General features: G+C 35.0%; 1 pseudogene; it reads left to right on the top strand.

The window, feature by feature from the left end:
* The first annotated feature begins 7,213 nt into the window (after positions 1-7,213).
* On the top strand, positions 7,214-7,958 carry LOC112916527 (tetraspanin-6 pseudogene; annotated as a pseudogene).
* The last annotated feature ends 219 nt before the right edge of the window (positions 7,959-8,177 follow it).

Below are 8,177 nucleotides of genomic sequence, written 5' to 3'. Positions count from 1 at the left end.
ATGAAATCTTGCAACAACACAGATAGACCTAGAGGGTATTGTGCTAAGTGAACTAAATCAGAGAAAGACAAATATCACATGATTTTACTCATATATGGATTCTAATAAGCAAAGCAGACAAGCAAACAAATAAACAGACTCATAAATACAAGAACCAGTGGTAACCAGTGGTTACCAGAACGGAAGTGGTGGAAGTACAGGTGAAAGGGAAGGGAATTAAAAAGTAAAAACTTCCAATCTTAAAATAAAGGGGCTGGATGCAAAGGGAATATAGTCAATAACACTGTAATAACTTTGTATGGTGATGCATGGTAACATGGTGATCACTTCATTATGTGTATAAACATTGAATCACTATGTCATACATTGAAACTAATACAATATTGCATGTCAACTATAGTTCAATAATTTTTTTTAATACTTGCATTTTTAAAAATAAAATTAAAAAAACCCTCAGGCTTACTGGTTTCAGGGCTTCTATAACAAATTGTCCCAGATCAAGGGATCCCTGGGTGGTGCAGCGGTTTAGCGCCTGCCTTTGGCCCAGGGCGCGATCCTGGAGACCCAGGATCAAATCCCACGTCGGGCTCCCTGCATGGAGCCTGCTTCTCCCTCTGCCTGTGTGTGTCTCTGCCTCTCTCTCTCTCTCTTTCTGTGTGACTATCATAAAAAAAAAAAAATTGTCCCAGATCGAGTGGCTTAAAACAACAGAAATTCATTCTCTCACAGTTCTGGAAGCTAGGCGGTGTTGGCAGAGTCATACTATAAAGGCTCTAAGGAAGATGTTCAATGACTTTCTTTAGTGTCTGGTGCTACCAGCAATTTTGGGTGCTCCCTGACTTATTCACCTATTATTCTAAACTCTGTTTCCTTCATCCCATGGTATTCCCCCAGTGTGTCTTCTGTGTCATTTCTCTTCTTCTTATAAGGACACCAGTCATACAAGACTAAGGCCCAGCCTAATTCAATGTTATGCTATCTCAACTTGATTGCATCTGAACCATCCCATTTCCAAATAAAATCACATTCGCAGGTATCAGGGGTTAGGATTTCAACATATCTTTTTGGGGGGAAAACATAATTCAACACAACAAGCCCAGGTCTTGCACCACAACGTTCCAATTCTTTCCCGATGGTTAAAGGTGCTCTAGCCCCAAACATCAGGAGATGTGCAATTTAAACTGTTTATCAACTGTACTTCTTTTTGTTTGAATGCAGCTATGCTTGGTTTCTGCTCTCAATATTAAAGCCATGATAGTGAAGGAAAATTAAGGGAGGTATGCTAATCTGCCTCATGCATCGTCTGCAAAACCGTCAGGTAAATTCGGACTTCAAAATTTTTGTTTTAGTGCTAGTGACTAGAAGTAGAATAAACATGGTTTGATTTGCAGTCAGCTTGCTATGTTTGTGACATTACAGCAGTAGAAAAAATATTGTTGAGAAGCATAAACTAAGAAAATTTAATATGGAAGTCATTGATGTAGTCTTGGGAGAGACACTTTTTCAAACAATAGATGCATTTTATTGCTGCTTTTAACATTCACTACATTTTCAGCAGTGTTGCCATATACATATTAAAGATATCTTTAAAAGTAAATTATATGCAAATATATGGATATTAAATATCACATGGTTGTACAGCTATTAAAGACTGTTTTTAAGGCTACAGGAAAAGCTAATTTGGGCCTGACTAATTCACATTTTTGATATTTCAGTAATGGTTCATCTTAATTTTACCTTTGCTTTATGAAAAAATAATTTGCAAAGCATATTTATCTTATGAAGAAATTGCCCTGTTTATGTGACAAATTATATACATATTTCTGGTAGCCTGGAAACATTTACATATGAATAATTGATACACTAATTATAAATCATTCTCAGCTGTTAGTTAAATCAAGTTTTCTAAGTTCCACTTCCAGAGGAGACTAATTCAAAGCAGAATATAGCACAGTAGAGAGTGTTATAAAAGGCATTTCTGTATAAGAAAAAGCTTTTTAATGCATAATTTTACTTATGCAAATAGACCCACCCTTTTTTAGATGAAATTACTTAGAACATGTTTCTTATATTAGATTTTATTCCTGATAGATAATTTGTTCATATTCTGAGATAGAAAGCAAAATGTGTGTTAAAATCAAAGATTGATGGTTTCTATAAATGAGTGAAAGATGGACACCAAGGAATTCTCTTATACATTATAGAACCAAATATAGTTTCACTTGTTATTATGAAAAGAATCAGGTAATTGTACAAGTTTGCATTCTTTAGCACAATGAGGGTAACTGAAGATGTATATGTCTAATATTACTCAACAGGATTTAGGAAATAAAGGGAATCTGGCTGAATCTGTTACAAAAATGTACAGAAGAGAAACCTTCAGACATTCTAATTTTGTAGTGAGTTCTCAAGGAGTCAAAACTAGTCATAGTTATTGAGAATAATGCAGAGAATTCACTCCTCAAATGCTGGAATTAAAACAGAATTTGTGGCTCAGGTAACCATCACCATATTAGATCAGTGATGAATTAACATGTCATTTTATGCCCACTTCACATGATTATATGAGATCCATTTTAGTATGCTCATGATGTCACAAATTCCTCAGATTATATATCAAGAAGTTGACTAGATGTCTATTACCTGTATTTTAGACTTAGCTCTTCTGACTAAGTGAAGTTCACATTTAGACTTAGGCTTAATTAGTGAGGAGAGTTTTATCTCAGAGGTATCTCTCATAAGAGAAAGATTGAAAGATCTTTGCGATCTGACCATAATGATTTAGCATAGATTTTTGTGGGCCTTAATTATCCTTCTACTTTATAAAAACAATTCTGAAAGATTGACTTATTATATAAATTGAGGGAAAATGCTATAGATATATTTGGTGTGTTTATATTGATATTTGAATATCAAGTGGCTGTTCCATTAGTGCTTATGTCACAGGGATTACAACGATTGTGGCATGGAACGGTTGCTTCTGAAAACCTTAGGTGTTACATAGGGAAAATGAGAAGTGTAAATTCTTGAATGCTCAGCTCAGAACATGGGAAAAAAGAAAAGGAATTAGAAAATCTCTATGAAAGTTTTAAAAGATTCCTTATCTTCCTAAACAGGTAATAGTGAACTTGACTGGTTACAGAGTTGTAGTACCAATTAAATGTAGCACTCTATCAGGCCTCTTCAATTAACATTAAGGCATGGTGTGGAAGACATTGGAAACTAGGATAGTGGGCCATTTGGGGTAAAAACAAAAAAGACCAAGAAGTTTGAATCCCTAAATTATCCTAAACCTTCTTTATTGTAGAAGTAATCAGTCCTTATATGAAAGAACCAGCATTACTGTTGTAAAACTCTTTCACTTCAGGCAGTTGCCCCAAGTATGCCTGTTTTGCATCAAGACTCAACCTCACCACCTTTCATTGCCTCTGGTCCTAAGCAAGAGATTTTTATCCTACTATACCCCCGATGGAGAAATAAAAAAAATCTACTCCGGAAAAAGCCTTTATTCAAAAGAATTGCAGAAACTTGCTAATGTAAATATTCTCAAGATGAGCATGCTGGAGAAAAGCAAATATCCAGACCTTCCAGAAATATTAGATGTTGGTTCTAAACTGAAGCTAATTCTCAAGGACCCAAAACCCTGCTATGATTCATGGCCAGACCGAGTGGCATTGGAGGTCAGTTAAAAGATGAAGTCGTGGTCTGGGGATTCTCATGAGACACCCACTGCAGTCATGGCCATATGCTGTGGTTCTTTCTTTGGTTCTAGAACATATACTTAGTAACTGAAAGAATCCTTAGATTTGTTCCTGTGAACTGGGGGTCATTTTGGTAAGTGCATCACATGGAAGCCATTATGTCACACCTGTACCAAGACAGTAAGTGAAAAGCAATAGCCAATCCCAAGAGATGGGCAGAAATCAATGCGATTTTCAAATACCTAGAAAACTGAGTGGTGATGATTCATACTGCTTCTCCCCATTATTTACTTTTTGGCTGAAACAAAAGCCAAACAGGCTTTGCAAAATGAATGATTAGATATTACTGCAAAGTTAATCAGATCATTTTACCAACACGATTGTGATGGGAAAACAGAGATATCAGTGGATAAAACCAATATATCCTGACACACCGATTTTGCTTTCTTTAGATTCCTATCAAGAGACATAAGCATGATCAGAAATAGTAGAACAAGGATGCCTGGGTGGCTCAGTGGTTGAGCACATGTCTTCAGCTCGGGGCCCAATCCCACAATCCCTCGGGGAGCCTGCTTCTCCCTCTGCCTATGTCTCTGCCTCTCTCTCTATGTCTCTCGTGAATAAATTAATAAATCTTAAAAAAAAAAAAGAAAGAAATAGTAGAACACTCTGTCTTATCATAGGTTATGTCAATTCATCTGTTCCTGGTCATCGCATTGTCCAGAGGGATTTTGATTGTCCTGTTATTCCTCAACTATCAGGTTGGTTCATCATATTGATGACATTATGCTAATTGAACCTGGCTACAGGATGTGACAAACTTTCTAGCTGCCTTAGTAAAACACAGGCATACAAAAGGAAATGGGATGAACCTTGAAAAAGTTAAGGAGCCCACATATCTGTGTAGTATCTAGGAAAAAAAAGTATGCTGGAATGCCCTTTCTAAAGTGAGAGACAATCCTTTTTGTCCTTCATGACCTGTGTATTATCCAATCAATGAATGATAAAGTTATACAAGCAGCAGTATCCCATGCTTAAATGAAAATATTTGTTAAAAGAATGAACAAATGTTACTGTTTAAAAACATTTTTCAAATATTTCATTTCCCTTTTACATTACCCTAATTCTGACTGGTACGTTCCTTTAACTGAAAGGAAATTAGAAGGAAATCATTAAGAAAATTTAACTTTCCAAAGAGTGTAGAGACATTCTCAAAAATCAATTCACACGGTACTAAAACAAAGAAGTAATCTAATGGCCCACCAGAGGGCAAATGGTGATCCAAAAAATAATTGTGGGTTCCTTAAAGTGCCCTTTGCTATTCATTTCCTTCCCTTTAATAACAAATCATTATATATATGGAATTACTGTATCTGGTAATATTTATCCACTCATTCATTATTCATTTAGATAATGAATAGACATCTAGAGATAGAAACGATAGAAATAGAGAAGGTATGAATCATAAACAGTGCAGTAGATTTTAAATGAATCTCTAGGACATTGGATTTACAAGTTGGTAAAGGAAATGCTTATTTCGGTGAAGACACCGATTCAGTGTCTTCATTTCTAAATAGGGTAGCTTAATAATTCTAAAGGAAGACAAAAATATTAATGTGAGTTACTCATAAAATTAATGAATTTTGTCCCAACTAAATAAGAATTTTTCTTAAAAATTGAACAAAAGTTTGTGTTTACTGTCTTTATGATGATTAATTGGATTAATGATGCTTAACAAATTTTAACAATATTTAAAACTGTTTAATGGAATTTAAATTGATTTAACAATTTAAATGTTCTATCAACCATGAATAAGAGATGTTAAATGATCCCAGGTTAATTAGCTTTTGATGCTTAACCAGTCTGATCTAGTCTTTTGAGCCTAAAAGCATAATAAGGATTTCAAAAAGTTTAGTTATTCCCAGCTTGGTTTAAGAAGGCTAAAGACACTAAGCCTTATTTAATGAGGCTTAACTACATTTAATGGAGCTTGAAAATTTTAATGAAGTTTAAGTTTTAGTAAGACATAAGAATCCCCTCCTATTTAAGATTACGAATATTTTTCTTTATATCTGGAAAGCACCTTAAGACCTAGGACAATTATGAATACAATAAAAATCTATTGATAAATAAAGATGATCTCTAAAGGATTCACTATGTTTTGGGGGCTGGAGAGGCAATCAGGAAACTGAAATTGTGAGTATTCCAATAAAATAGCACATAATAGATTCTTAGAATCTGAAGGGGCCTTTTCTTCCATTTTATTTGATGTTTTACCCAAGGAAGGACCCTTCTATATACTATTCCTGAAATACTGCAATTTAGCTGTAACCCTGAGCAACGCCTGTAAGAAGGCTACAACTCTAGAAAACATCACATTGGACTTTTAACTAACTATTTACGGATAACTAATTGTTTTATAGTGAGATGCAAAATGGTATTATGAAGCCAGTTGACTTACATTTGAATATTGACACCAATAGTTACCAAATGCATTAAATACATTGCTAGAAATAAAACACAATATTTAAGAACATATGTTCTGGACTTAAGATTGCCTGAGTTTATATTACAGCACCAATATAAGCTTACTAGCTGTGAAGCCTGAGGAAAGTTATTTAACCTCTCTGAACCTTGATACTTCTAGAGGATTTATTTCTTCATAGAGTTGTTGTGTGGCAAGGAATAGGCAATCAGTGATGGATAAAGGATATTTGGAATTCTTTGTACAATTCTCATAAATTCGAAATGCTAGAAATCATTTCAAAATAAAAAATAAAGCAAATATAATAAATATTTAAATGCAGCTCTTGTGAACATCAAATAGTTCAATTTTTTTTTTTATTTTGTGTCAGACTATTCTGTCCATCTTATACCTGTTCACTGGAGTATTTAATCCATTTAAGTTTAATATAATTAAATAACTGATTACTATATGTTTTCTATTTTCTTCTCTGTTCTTTGTTCTTTTTATATCTTTTTCTGCCTGTTTGGATTAACTATTTTCAAAATGATCCTTTTGGCACTTCATTTTACTTCCTCTGTTGTTTTTATGAATACCTCTGTTTTAATGTTTTAGTGGTTGTTCTAAAAACTAAAATAGTATCCATAATTTATCACAATCTTTCTTGGATTAATATTACACAAGTTTAGGAAATCAACAAGGAGATAGTCGCTTTGAATGACACTTGAACCAGATGGATTTCATATATATTTTCAAAACATTCCATTCTAAAACAAGAGAATACACATTCTTTTCAAGTGCACATGAAACATTCTCCAGACAGATCACCTATAGGCCACAAAAGACTCTCAACAAATTAAAATGATTTAAATCATACCATGCATCTTTCCAACCACAATTCTATCAAGCTAGAAATCAACCACAAAGCAAACAACTGGGAAAATCACAAATATACGAAGGTTAAACAACATGCTACTAAACAATGAATAGGCCAATTAAGAAATCAAAGAGGAGGCGCCTGGTCCGGTGGTGCAGGGTCGTGGGCTAGTCATGGCGTCCCCGTCTCAGAGACTGCAGACCAAACCAGTCATTACTTGTTTCAAGAGCGTCCTCTTGATCTACACTTTCATCTTCTGGATCACTGGTGTAATCCTTCTTGCCACTGGCATTTGGGGCAAGGTGAGCCTGGAGAATTATTTTTTCCCTTTTAAATGAGAAGGCCACCAATGTCCCCTTCATGCTCATTGGCACTGGCACTGTCATCATTCTTTTGGGCACCTTTGGCTGTTTTGCTACCTGCCGAGCTTCTGCATGGATGCTAAAACTTTATGCAATGTTTCTGACTCTCATTTTTCTGGTTGAATTGGTCGCAGCCACCATAGAATTTGTTTTCATACATGAGATTAAGAATCTTTAAGAATAATTATGAGAAAATTTTAAAGCAGTATAACTCTATGGGAGATTATAGAAGCGATGCAGTAGACAAGACTCAAAATACGTTACATTGTTGTGGGTCACTGACCATAGAGATTGGAGGGATACTATTACTCAGAAAAAGGATTTCCCAAGAGTTGCTGTAAACTTGAAAATTGTTCTCCACAGAGAGATGCAGATAAAGTAAACAATGAAGGTTGTTTTATAAAGGTGATGACCATTATAGAGTCAGAAATGGGAGTGGTTGCGGGAATTTCTTTTGGAGTTGCTTGTTTTCAGCTGGTTGGAATCTTTCTAGCCTACTGCCTCTCTCGCGCCATAACAAATAACCAGTATGAGATAGTGTAATCATCAAACCACGGGCTCTATTGTTCAGCTTTAAGGACATTTACATCTCCCCTGTGAGCTAGGAGAGTGCCTGGATGGAAGATTGCCTAATACTACTTACGATAGGCCAAAAAATTCCATCAATAATAGTCTGATTCAATCAAGACATTTGTGTAGGTCCACCTTTTGTCCCATTGGTGTTAATCACTGAAACCCCTGTATCACTGTGAAACACTGGAAGAGCTAATAAA

The sequence above is a fragment of the Vulpes vulpes genome, chromosome 3 (genome assembly GCF_048418805.1).
Source record: "Vulpes vulpes isolate BD-2025 chromosome 3, VulVul3, whole genome shotgun sequence".
Classification (NCBI taxonomy): domain Eukaryota; kingdom Metazoa; phylum Chordata; class Mammalia; order Carnivora; family Canidae; genus Vulpes; species Vulpes vulpes.
The sequence above is the reverse complement of the archived record's forward strand: the minus strand, read 5'-3'. Positions and strand labels throughout refer to the sequence as shown.